The sequence below is a fragment of the Ziziphus jujuba genome, chromosome 12 (genome assembly GCF_031755915.1).
Source record: "Ziziphus jujuba cultivar Dongzao chromosome 12, ASM3175591v1".
NCBI lineage: Eukaryota > Viridiplantae > Streptophyta > Magnoliopsida > Rosales > Rhamnaceae > Ziziphus > Ziziphus jujuba.
In genome coordinates, this window is record NC_083390.1 from 14986610 (window position 1) to 14999352 (window position 12743).

Sequence of the window (12743 nt, forward strand, 5' to 3'; positions counted from 1 at the left end):
ATAAACAATGTAACACAAGTCAACATGCTAAACGTCCAACAATGCTACAAAAAAAGGATGTTTAACGACTTTGCTACAAGTGGGTAATGTTTGTGGGTCAAGAAATGTTGGTAATATCTACTACAACTTTCAAAGCACAAGATATGCTAAAATATGTTCAGAAAATATACTTCCAATATATTATAATACACAAATAGGTATACATATCCAATATATACATATTAAAGTAGATTGTCAATATTTTACATCATCCTAAGGCAAAAGCTGTCGTATTGGGTATATCATTATCAATTTAAACAATTTAAACCGTAAGAATCTCGAACCAAACAAAGCAACATTGTCATTATCAAAGCACCATGTACACATCAACCATATAAAATTCACATTACTTTGAAAATGACCCAAAAAAAAAAAATTAGTGTTTCAAACACCAATACCACTTCGGGTGACAACATGATGCGAATCCACCCAAGACTATTCGACCGACAACCCGCTGGGGTTCTGACCCAATACAAATGAAGGTGGGACCGATCACTAGGGCCCAAGCCAAGAAGTTCAAGGACAATCTTGCTGTCTTCATACAAGGAATACTTACATAGTCAAGAGGGGTTGGCCATATCTAAAGAACCAAGGCCTGTTTTGCTCATACAAGCAATAGAAGCCAAAACAGGACCGAGTGACGTTTTTGGTGATAATAAGGAGGTTGGGTTGTATGAATTGGAACCCCATCCTTATGGGTTCAATTCATATGGAGGATGAGTCATAGAAACCAGCCAAAGCAGCTTCAAAGCCGACCAACAAGGTGGTTTGCGCACAAGGGGAAGAAAAGGCCGGATTTGCTGTATTCCTTGCTGGCTTTACTGTATTTTACTGTATTAGCCTTTTCTCATACTTCCAAGCAAGGGCAACATGAAGAACTTCACAATAAGCTTATTTGGCATTCCACAAAGACTATTGAAGCTGGTTTGGAGTCCAATTGGATCAAAGAAGGGTCATTACCAACATAGCCGAAATTTACCATTTTTAGTTTCTTAATTTGTTCTTACTTTTTGTTTTAGGAAACCACCATTACTTTTAGGTTTTTATTTATTTATTTTCTAGACAAATAACTTTAGGAAGGTTTTTATTTTATTCTTTCCATTGTAAAATAATTAATTCCTAATTTAATATAGAGGAATTAATTAATCAAACTTAGATTAGGAAAGGAAGTATAGTTTCGGCCAACTAGGATTCTTTATGTGAGTGGCCGGTTTTACCTAGGGTTTTTAGAGTTTATTTTGTTTCTTTCAAAGCCTATTTAAAGGCTTAGTTATCAATAAGAATTAACTTTGATTTGATTGAGAAAATACTTGTGAGATTAATTATCTCTTTGTTCTTTGAGAACACCTAAAACACCATTAGAGAATTGGTTGTTTTAGCTTGACTTATCAATAGGTTTTCCATCCCCTATTGTGGCGTCTACATTATACCAAGGTTTATAACCACAGGTTGGTTAGGGGTTGAGGTCCATTCCATTAGAACTTGAACTTAATTAAGATCCGGGCTAATATAATACGGGTTTAGGAGCAGGTCGGCCTAGGTTCGTATCATTTGGTATTAGAGCTAAATTTTGTTCAGGTTTGATCTATCTTTATTTGCTTTATTTGTTTTTGTGTTATTTTGCAATTTTAGCATTAGGTTAAGGTTGCATCTATCCCATACACGTTCAGCATCTCTTTAAAACAAAAAAAAACAAAAAAAAACAAAAACTCATTCCTAGTTGAATTAGGTTTCCTTGTTTTACCATATCTTTGTTTCCTTGTTTGTTGGTTGATTTTTCATATTTGTTCTTGGTAATTTTTGTTTTTGTGGATTTTTTCTTTGCTGTTTTAGTCTTAAATATTTGCATTCATACATTTAAACAAAAAAAAAAAAACAGAAGGTGACTTGCGGCAACAACTTTTTTAAAAAAAAAATGCACTTTTATTCTTGTCACGGGTTTGGTGATTATTAGGAGTTGAAATTGCAAGTTTGTTGTTTCTTCTTGCTACTACAGTTGTGTTGATATTCAGTGAGTATTTAAAAAAAAAAAAAAAAGAAAGAAAGAAGAAACCCGAATTAAAAAATAAAATAAAATAAAATAAAAAAATTTCGGTTGGGTTAAATTTGGTGTTGAAGTTTGTTGCTGGGAATTTCTTGTAGCTGCTGATTTGTTGGTCATCTTTTCAATATTTGGAGTTGTTGGAGATTATTATTGTTGCAGAGAAAAAAAATAAAAAATTGGATTAAAATTGCTAAAGGAATTGATACATAAAAGCTTGGATTACTAAGAACACAACCAACAATCATTCAATATTTTTGTTCTACTTGATTCTTGTTGAATTTGACTTTCCTTTGCCATAATTTTATTCTTGGACTCATAAACTACTACCATCTGGTGCAGTTTTCAAAAATTCCAACGTTTTCCCATTATTTTGTGTTTTCTTGTCTAGAAAGCAGAAAATTAGGATTTGTTGGATTCTTTCGGTATTGCCTACTTTTTGCTACTGTTTTGTTGATAGGTTTAATTAAAACATACTTGTGATCTAATTGCTGTATTTAAGTGCGTTTAACTAGAACTTTGAGATAATTCTTGGAGTGGAAAAAGGCAAGAGAGTGCGAGCTTAAAAGAGGGTAAAAGCCGAAACAAGTGTGCAAACACGAGTGTCGAGTCCTTATTTGAGTGAAACATGTAAGGGAGTGAAATTGGTAAGGTCCTATTTTATTTTTATTGCATTATTATACTAACATGACAGAATCAAGAATGAGGAGAGGAGATCCACCTTTGAGGATCAATGAGGAGGAGTCCGTAGCATTCCATGGCGATACCCGAGCTACTGGGAGTGGAGACCAAGTGGACATGAGAGCTGTTTTGGAGTCAATACAGTGGGTTAGTGCTCAATTTGAGCATGTGAATCAAAGGATAGGAATGCTAGAAGTTTCCCAAGGAATTTCGAACACAAGAAATAGGCAAGAATTCCATGGAGGACAAGGAGGTCACGAGAGACCGAGAGAAGAATTTGATGAGGAGCCATTCGGTGGAGACTTTGGGAAAGGCATGGATGAAACCTTTGCTGTCCAAGAGAAAGCTGGCCATGGAAGGTATAGGAGGGAAGGAACAGATGACAATCTTAGCAATATCAAGATCAATATCCCACCATTCATGGGAAAAAGTGACCCCCAAGCATATTTGGAGTGGGAAGAAAAGATGGAGATGATATTTGACCGCCATAATTATTCAGAGGCTAAGAAGGTGAAATTGGCAGCAATGGAGTTTGGCCATTATGCACTCCAATGGTGGACCAATGAGCAAAACACCCGAAGGAGAGTTGGTGATGACTTGATTACTACATAGCGACAAATGAAAGGAGCCATGAGGAAGCAATTCGTACCATCACACTATCATAGGTTGCTGCATCAAAGACTTCAATCTTTATCTCAAGGACATGGATCCATGGAGGATTATTACAAGGAGATGGAGATGCTTATGATGAGACTGAACTTGAATGAAGATAGGGAAGCAACCATGGTAAGGTTTCCTGGTGGTTTGAATCGTGAAATAGCCAATCAACTAGAATTGCAACAATATGTGGAATTGGAGGAGATGTTGCATGTGGCTATTAAATTAGAGCATCAATTCAAGAGGAGGGGTGTAAGATCATGGTTTGGAGGTGTTTCCAACAGTGGAAGGTCCAATTTAAGTGGCTGGAGGAACAATCCCATCTATGAAAGCAAGCCAAAGCCGAAAGTCAAAGAAGAAAGTTCAAACTGGCCAAGCAAGGAGACTAGAATCAAATCTGTCCAAGCACTAAAGAATGAGGTAAAATTAGATCTTAAACCTTTTAGAACTGATGATGTTGTGTGTTTTAAGGGCCAGGGAGGAGGACACTTCACTAGTCAATGCTCGAATAGAAGAATCATGGTGTTAAAGGGCAATGACGAGCTAGAATCGGAAAGTGAAGAAAGTGAGGATGAAGCCAAGCAAGAGGAGGAGGACTTGGAGGATGAACCCGAAACCTAGCAAGCATCCAATGCCGAATTAAACTTGCTTTCTAGGAGAGTACTTGCTGCATACAAAGATGAGGATGAAATTCAAAGAGAGAACATCTTCCACACCCGATGTGAAATTCAAGGTAAGATTTGTAGTATGATTATTGATAGTGGAAGTTGTACAAATGTAATTAGTAACATTGTAGTTGATAAATTAGGCTTAATAACTATTAAACATCCAGAACCTTATAGATTACAATGGCTTAATGATAGTGGTGAAATAAAAGTGAATAAACAAGCCAAAGTAAAATTTAATATAGGTAGATATGAGGATGTAGTTTTATGTGATATTGTACCCATGATTGCTGGACATATACTATTAGGTAGACCATGGCAATTTGATAAAGATGCTACTCATTTTGGTCGAGAAAATAGTATTATTTTCAGGTTTAAAGGGAAGAAGGTCAAGCTGGAACCATTATCTCCTAAAGAGATTTACAAAGACCAATTACAAATGCAACAAAGGAGAGAAGCCGAAAAGCTCAAGGAAAAAGCAAGTATGGCACCAACGGCTTAACCATCCTTTCAAGAAGGTAAGAATGAGGTTGCTGATCAAGGTAAGGTTTCTAAGGTTCATATTGAGTGGAAAGATCAAGGGAACACCGAAAGAGAGGGAAAAGAAAGTGACAAGCCCGCGAGCTTGGAGAAGGAAGAGAAATCCGAAGGTTTGCGCCAATCCAAGGAAAAAAAAGAAAAAGAGAGAAAGGAAAGGTTAAGTAGCAATTTTTATTTGAGTTTAAGGGATATTAATAAAGTTATTGAGTATAAGAAACCTTTGCTAGTCATGCTTTACAAAGAAAATTATTTTAATGATTAAACTAACTTTGAAGAACTTGAATTGCCAAGTTCAATGATTTCTCTTTTGAAAGAATTTGGAGATGTCTTCCCAAATGAGATTCCAAGTGGACTACCACCTATTCGAGGGATAGAACATCAAATTGACTTTGTTTCAGGGGCTGCCATACCAAATAGACCAGCTTATAGGAGCAATCCGGAAGAAACAAAGGAGCTGCAAAAACAGGTAACTGATTTGCTTGATAAAGGATACATTCGTGAGAGTTTAAGTCCATGTGCTGTTCCTGTTTTGTTGGTACCTGAAAAGGATGGTTCTTGGAGAATGTGTGTTGATTGTAGGGCTATAAATAACATTACCATCAAATATAGACATCCCATTCCTAGATTAGATGATATGCTTGATGAGTTGCATGGTGCTTGCATGTTTACAAAAATTGATCTTAGGAGTGGTTATCACCAAATTAGGATGAAAGAAGGTGATGAATGGAAAACCGCATTCAAAACTAAATATGGGCTGTATGAATGGTTAGTTATGCCTTTTGGATTATCCAATGCATCTAGTACTTTCATGAGGCTTATGAATCATGTAATGCGTCCATTTATTGGTAAATTTGTGGTTGTTTATTTTGATGACATTCTAATATATAGTTGAAATTTGGATGACCATGTGGATCAACTTAGGCAAGTTTTGCAAGTTCTTAGAAAGGAAAGATTGTTTGCTAACATTAAAAAATGTGAATTTTGCAAAGAAGAGCTTGTGTTTCGAGGTTTTGTAGAAAGTGCTGTAGGAATCAAAGTTGACCAAGCTAAGGTGAAAGCAATTCAAGAGTGGCCGGTTCCTACTTCTATCACCCAAGTGAGGAGCTTCCATGGCTTGGCGAGCTTTTACAGAAGATTTATCAAGGATTTTAGTACCATAGCAGCACCATTGAATGAAGTTGTCAAGAAAAATGTTGGTTTCAAATGGGGGGAAGTACAAGAAAAATCTTTTAATTTGTTGAAAGAAAAATTGTGTAATGCACCTTTGTTAGTTTTGCCAAATTTTTCTAAGACTTTTGAAATTGAGTGTGATGCTTCGGGTGTAGGTATTGGGTTGTCTTAATGCAAGAAGGAAGACCCATAGCCTACTTTAGTGAAAAATTAAATGGAGCTGCCCTAAACTACCCGACTTATGACAAGGAAATGTATGCTTTGGTGAGGGCTTTGGAGACGTGGCAGCATTATCTCATGCCAAAGGAGTTTGTGATTTATACGGATCATTAGTCTTTGAAGCATATCAAGGGTCAAGGAAAGCTCAACCGAAGGCATGCTAAGTGGATTGAATTTATTGAAACATTTCCATATGTGATCCGCTCCAAAAAAGGTAAGGAAAATGTGGTTGCCGATGCATTATCCCGACGGTATGTGCTCTTTTCTACCTTAGATGCTAAATTGCTTGGATTTGAACAATTGAAAGAACTTTATGAGCATGATAGTGACTTTGGAGAAATTTTTAGAACCTGTTTGAAACATGGATTTAATAAATTTTACATATTTGAGGGATATTTGTTTAAGGAAAACAAACTTTGTGTGCCTAATTGTAGTATTAGGAAATTATTGGTTCGGGAAGGACATGGGGGTGGTTTAATGGGCCATTTTGGTATTTTAAAAACTTTATCCTTGCTGCAAGAACATTTTTATTGGCCTAATATGAGGAGAGATGTTGAGAGAATTTGTGAAAGATGTTTGAAGTGCCGAAAAACAAAATCAACATTGAAACCGCATGGATTGTATAAGCCTTTGCCGATCCCTACCTATCCTTGGGTAAATTTGTCTATGGATTTTATTCTTGGGTTGCCTAGGTCAAGGACAGGTAAGGATTCAATATTTGTTGTAGTAGATAGGTTTTCTAAGATGGCACATTTTATTGCATGTAACAAAACTGATGATGCATCCAATATTGCTAATTTATTTTTCAAGGAAATTGTGAGATTGCATGGAATGCCAAGAACTATTGTTTCGGATAGGGATGCTAAGTTCTTAAGCTATTTTTGGAAAACATTGTGGGCTAAATTAGGTACTAAGCTTTTATTTTCAACTACTTGTCATTCACAAACTGATGGACAAACTGAAGTAGTAAATAGAACCTTGTCTGCATTGTTGAGAGCATTAATTAGTAGAAATTTAAGGATTTGGGAAGAATGTTTGCCACATGTTGAATTTGCATATAATAGGTCTTTAAATTCAGCAACTAAATTTACTCCATTTGAAATTGTTTATGGTTTTAATCCTTTAACTCCATTAGATTTAACACCTTTGCCTTTAAGTGAGCGTGCTAATCTAGATGGAAAACAAAAAGCTGATTTTGTAAAGCAGATTCATGAGAAGACACGAGCAAACATTGAGAGGAGGACTGAGTAATATGCAAGGGTGGCTAATCAAGGCCGAAAATCAATGGTGTTTGAACCTGGAGATTGGGTGTGGCTGCATTTAAGGAAAGAAAGATTTTCCGAACAAAGGAAATCAAAACTCATGATTTCCTACAAACTTGATCTACCGGGTGAGTATAGTGTTAGTGCCACCTTTAATCTTGCTGATTTATCTCCTTTTGCTGCAGGTGATGACTTCAATTTGAGGACAAATCCTTTTCAAGAGGAGGGGAATGATGCGAATCCACCCGAGACTGTTTGACCGACAACCCGCTGGGGTGCTGACCCAATACAAATGAAGGTGGGACCGATCACTAGGGCCCAAGCCAAGAAGTTCAAGGACAATTTTGCTGTCTTCATACAAGGAATAAGTCATAGTCAAGAGGGGTTGGCCATATCTAAAGAACCAAGGCCTGTTTTACTCATACAAGCAATAGAAGCCAAAACAGGGCCGGGTGACGTTTTTGGTGATAATAAGGAGGCCGGGTTGTATGAATTGGAACCCCATCCTTATGGGTTCAATTCATATGGAGGATGAGTCATAGAAACCAGCCAAAGCAGCTTCAAAACCGACCAACAAGGTGGTTTGCGCACAAGGGGAAGAAAAGGCCAGATTTGCTGTATTCCTTACTGGCTTTACTATATTTTACTGTATTAGCCTTTTCTCATACTTCCAAGCAAGGGCAACGTGAGGAACTTCACAATAAGCTTATTTGGCATTCCACAAAGACTACTGAAGCTGATTTGGAGTCCAATTGGATCAAAGAAGGGTCATTACCAACATAGCCAAAATTTATCATTTTTAGTTTCCTAATTTGTTCTTACTTTTTGTTTTAGGAAACTACCATTACTTTTAGGTTTTTATTTATTTATTTTCTGGACAAATAACTTTAGGAAGATTTTTATTTTATTCTTTCCATTGTAAATTAATTAATTTCTAATTTAATATAAAGAAATTAATTAATCAAACTTAGATTAGGAAAGGAAGTATAGTTTCGGCCAACTAGGATTCTTTATGTGAGTGGCCGGTTTTACCTAGGGTTTTTAGGGTTTATTTTGTTTCTTTCAAAGCCTATTTAAAGGCTTAGTTATCAATAAGAATTAACTTTGATTTGATTGAGAAAATACTTGTGAGATTAATTATCTCTTTGTTCTTTGAGAACACCTAAAACACCATTAGAGAATTGGTTGTTTTAGCTTGACTTATCAATAGGTTTTCCATCCCCTATTGTGGCGTCTACATTATACCAAGGTTTCTAACCACAGGTTGATTAGGGGTTGAGGTCCATTCCATTAGAACTTAAACTTAATTAAGATCCGGGCTAATATAATACGGGTTTAGGAGCAGATCGCCCTAGGTTCGTATCACAGCATGAGCCATACAATAGTACAAACAAAAAAGCCATCACCAACATAACATGACCCACAAAAAAAAAAAAAAAAACAAAAAACAAAAAACAAAAAAATGCCTTTAAAGCTATAGGTTACATAACTTGACTACACATACCTTTCCCTTCTGTTGTGTCCCCACACCTTTTTTCCCCCTCTTTTTTCTTTCATAAAAAATGTAATCTCTGTCTCTTTCACTCCTCGCTTCCTCTCTCTTCTTTCAAAAAAGCTCAAACCCTCTGTGGCTTTGAACTTTGCTTCATAAGCTGAGCAATCGAAAGCAATGACTCGATTTAGATGCTAAATCACAATGCTAAGCTCGATTGAGATGAACAAGAAATTGTCCTTTTCCGACAAGAAAATCACAATACGAAAGCAGTGTCATTTTCAGGGGGGGTGTAGAAGATGGTGCATTGCAGCGGTGGGGGTTTTCAAAACGGTACGTTTTAAAGTCCTTTTAAGATAATATTTTATTTTTTTAATCTCCGGCCACTATAAATTTCAGAAAAAAACAAATAAATAAATAAATAAAAAGGGGAAATTGAGGTCGCACGTGCCCTAATTGGATGGATTTCGTTACATTTAACCTAATTGGACCACATTGAAACTTTTTTACACTTACAGGGTATGAGTGTGTCCAAATTAATATTAGAAGGCTTAATTGAAACTTTCGTAATTATAGAGTGTACCAAAATGCATTTGTCCCAAAAAAGAAATAAGGGGGGATTTAATCCTTGCCGTTGGATTCTTTAATCACATCTAATATCGATCCAACTGCTACTCTAATATGAGCCATCCATCCTGATTGATTAGAATTTAAAAAAAAAAAAAAAAATACACACACACAGACATCCTGATTGATTAGAATGGAAAATGTGGGAAGCAAAGCAAATAAAACACCAAATTTCTAATCCTTTATTTTCTGATTTTGAGTGTTACAAAATTCAAGCGAAGTTTTGAAGTTACCTTGGCCCACATCCTGCTTCTGACTTGTATCCTGATAAGGTTGCCCAATACAGGTGCCTTGCTGTTCATGAGTTTCTGCGGATGTCTTGCGTATCCGAATCAAAATCTCCCTGATGTCCCTTTTAGAATAAGCAAATGGTATCAACAACTCAAGAGTCCGATCCAGTTCCTTCAGTTTTTGGATGTACCAGAACTTCTTCTTAATGTTATACCAACCAACACTTTTGCACTTGCGAACATGCTCCAACCCTTCCTTTTTTTATTTTTTTTTCTTTTTTTTTTTTTTTTTTTTTTTTTTTGCTATCAAGAAAAAAAAAATTCATCTTAATAGTATCATAGGCATCAGACCATAATTTTGCGCCATACAACATTGCGACATGGGATCATCCGAAATGGTAACGAGGTTTGCCAAAACTTGAACCTCAACTTCCAGATCCGTACATGTAAAGGGTCAATGATTTTCTTCTGCTACCACCCTCCTCAATGGTTCCACCCCTTCCTTTATAAGTGACTCATAATATGCACTTTCATCTTCACTTTCAGCCAGTTTGTTTAACTTCATAATTTCTATGACCGCGGGTTTCAAAATGTTCAACTTTGTCATGAGGCTCTTGAGGGTCTTCTCGAACATAACATTCCCTACAGCTAATTCTTTAATCTTATCAAACAGAACTCCAAGTGCTGCTTCAACAGCAGCCCATCCAAGTTCTCCAGCCATAATTTATTAATTTCCTAAGCACAAGTATATATATATATATATTTATTACTAATGCATGGACTAATTTATACCTGAAAAAAATTTGTAAAAAGTAAATATATAAACACACATACACACACACACACACCCTGTGTATATATATATATATATATAAAATCAATCTGAATAGAACTTCAGTCACATATGTCCACCTTTTTCCAGATCCTGACCTACAGTTAAACATCGAGTAATAGAAATAGGACCATTTTACCCTATAATATATTGACACGTGGCTAGGATGTCAAACTATAATTTTCTTTTTGTTTCAGAAGAAAAAGCTGCAGTCCATATTCTCGCTTAATATTTTTTGTGTCTTCAAATCTTTCATTTGCTTTTTTCTATACAATTTGTCACCATGCTTATGAAATGAATAAATCGTGTTTAGATCCATTCCATTCAACATTTCTCCCAGTCGATTCGTATTCAAACAATAATTTTTTTTTCACGTTTTTTTGCCGGACAAAGTCATGAAAAACGACTACTAACTGTTTCTTTGTTCAGTCAAAAGCTACTGCCTCCCTCGACTCCCTCCCCCCCCCCCCCCCCCCCCTCTCATTTTACTTCCCCACGGCCCCACATCACTTCCCCTTTATTTCTCTTTTTATTTTTATTTTTTATTTTAATATTTTTTTCCCTCACTTATCATGTTTTATTCATCTCTTACTTATTTAATTACTTTTTTTATATAAAAAAAAGTCATAATTACTTAATATAGTTATAATATGTATCAACCCATTGTAGCAATATAATATTTATTAATTACAATTTTTAAAGATAATACACAGTTACAATTACAGTGATTCAATACAACTAGTTAATAACACAATAATTAAATAACTAAAATCAAAAAACAGTATTTTTATAAAATATTTTTTAATTATTTGTTTCTTTTTGTCTTAATTACAGAGCTGTCAATTCTTTGTTTTGAGTACTTTCTGTTTTGTTATTATTAAAAAAAAAGGTGCCATTTTTTTTTGTTATTTTCTTGTTTTTAATTTTTTTTTTGGTTGATTAATTTCTAACAAAATTGGAAATTATTTCCTTTTTCTGCTTCAAGGACTATGTTTATTTATTTTTATATATAATATTGAAATGTATTTATCATGAATGTGAAACCATTGCCAAAATATTAAAATCATGCTCTTCTTAAAAATAAAAAAAAAAGAAAAAAAAGTAGAAAAAAAAATAGATAATTTATTAAATTATATAATTAGTGGGACTAGATGCAATAGAGAAGACTGCAGGCAGATAAAGCAGCTTCAAAAGCTATGCCTGTCAATCGAGTAGGTGACTTTGGATTAGCTCCTGGGATTTCGTGCCGTTTTACTCTCTTTCAAACAGTAGACTTTTCCACCATTTTTGTTAATGCGAGTGCCCCCCAGAAATTCTTGGATTTCTTGCAGTATGAGATTTAGTGCCATTACTCTTATTTGTATTTTACTTTTTATTGGTGCTGTTGGAAATCTGCACAGATAGGATCGCATATTTGGTCACCCCATGTTATGGAGTGGACTAGTACCAGCTTCGATCCAATTGGCCAATATTTGATAGACCCTAAACAACTCCAAAAAACAATATTGTCAATATATAGTGGTGCCCCGGAAAAAATTCCTTGGTTTAAGATGATCACCTTATGAACACAGCAGTTTGGAAAACTTAAATAGTTTGAAAATTTTCGTTTATTAAGAACCAATAAACCAATATGGGTATTTTTAATATTTCTAGATTTGGAATTAAAAAAAGAAATCATCAAAATAATGGGATTAAGGTGATATGTTTGATTGCAAAATTCATTGATGGAATGAAATGGAAAGGAAGGAAAAGTGAAATGAAAAAAGAGGGTGGAATAAATTCCAATGCTAGACATTAGAGAATTAACACATGAATCATTAATCGAAACTTTTTTTTTTTTTTAAAACCAAAATATCTTTTTTCAATTTCACACCCCACTCTCTCTCTATTTTTTTTTAAACATTTTATTTAAAAAAAACAGTTATTTGATATAATTAGAAAATTTTAATCAAAAAAAAATATGAAGAAATGTATTATATTCATCACTCACGTATACATCTTCAATAAATATGATGACAATCTTCATACAATAAAAGCCTTCTTAAATCAATTTTGCTCGGAAGACGGCCATCATCGTCATTGCAAGCAAAAACCTATCATCTCTCCGGACTCTAGCAATTTATTTACTTTAAATAACATGACATAAACATGGATTATAATGCAACTGATAAAAATAATATTAATTATAATGTTTTTGAAAAAATAATAAAACATGAGATTAAAAAATGTAGTGAGATTAATGCGTTACATGGAAGGGAAAAAAAAAATCAAAAAAGAGATTAATGCGA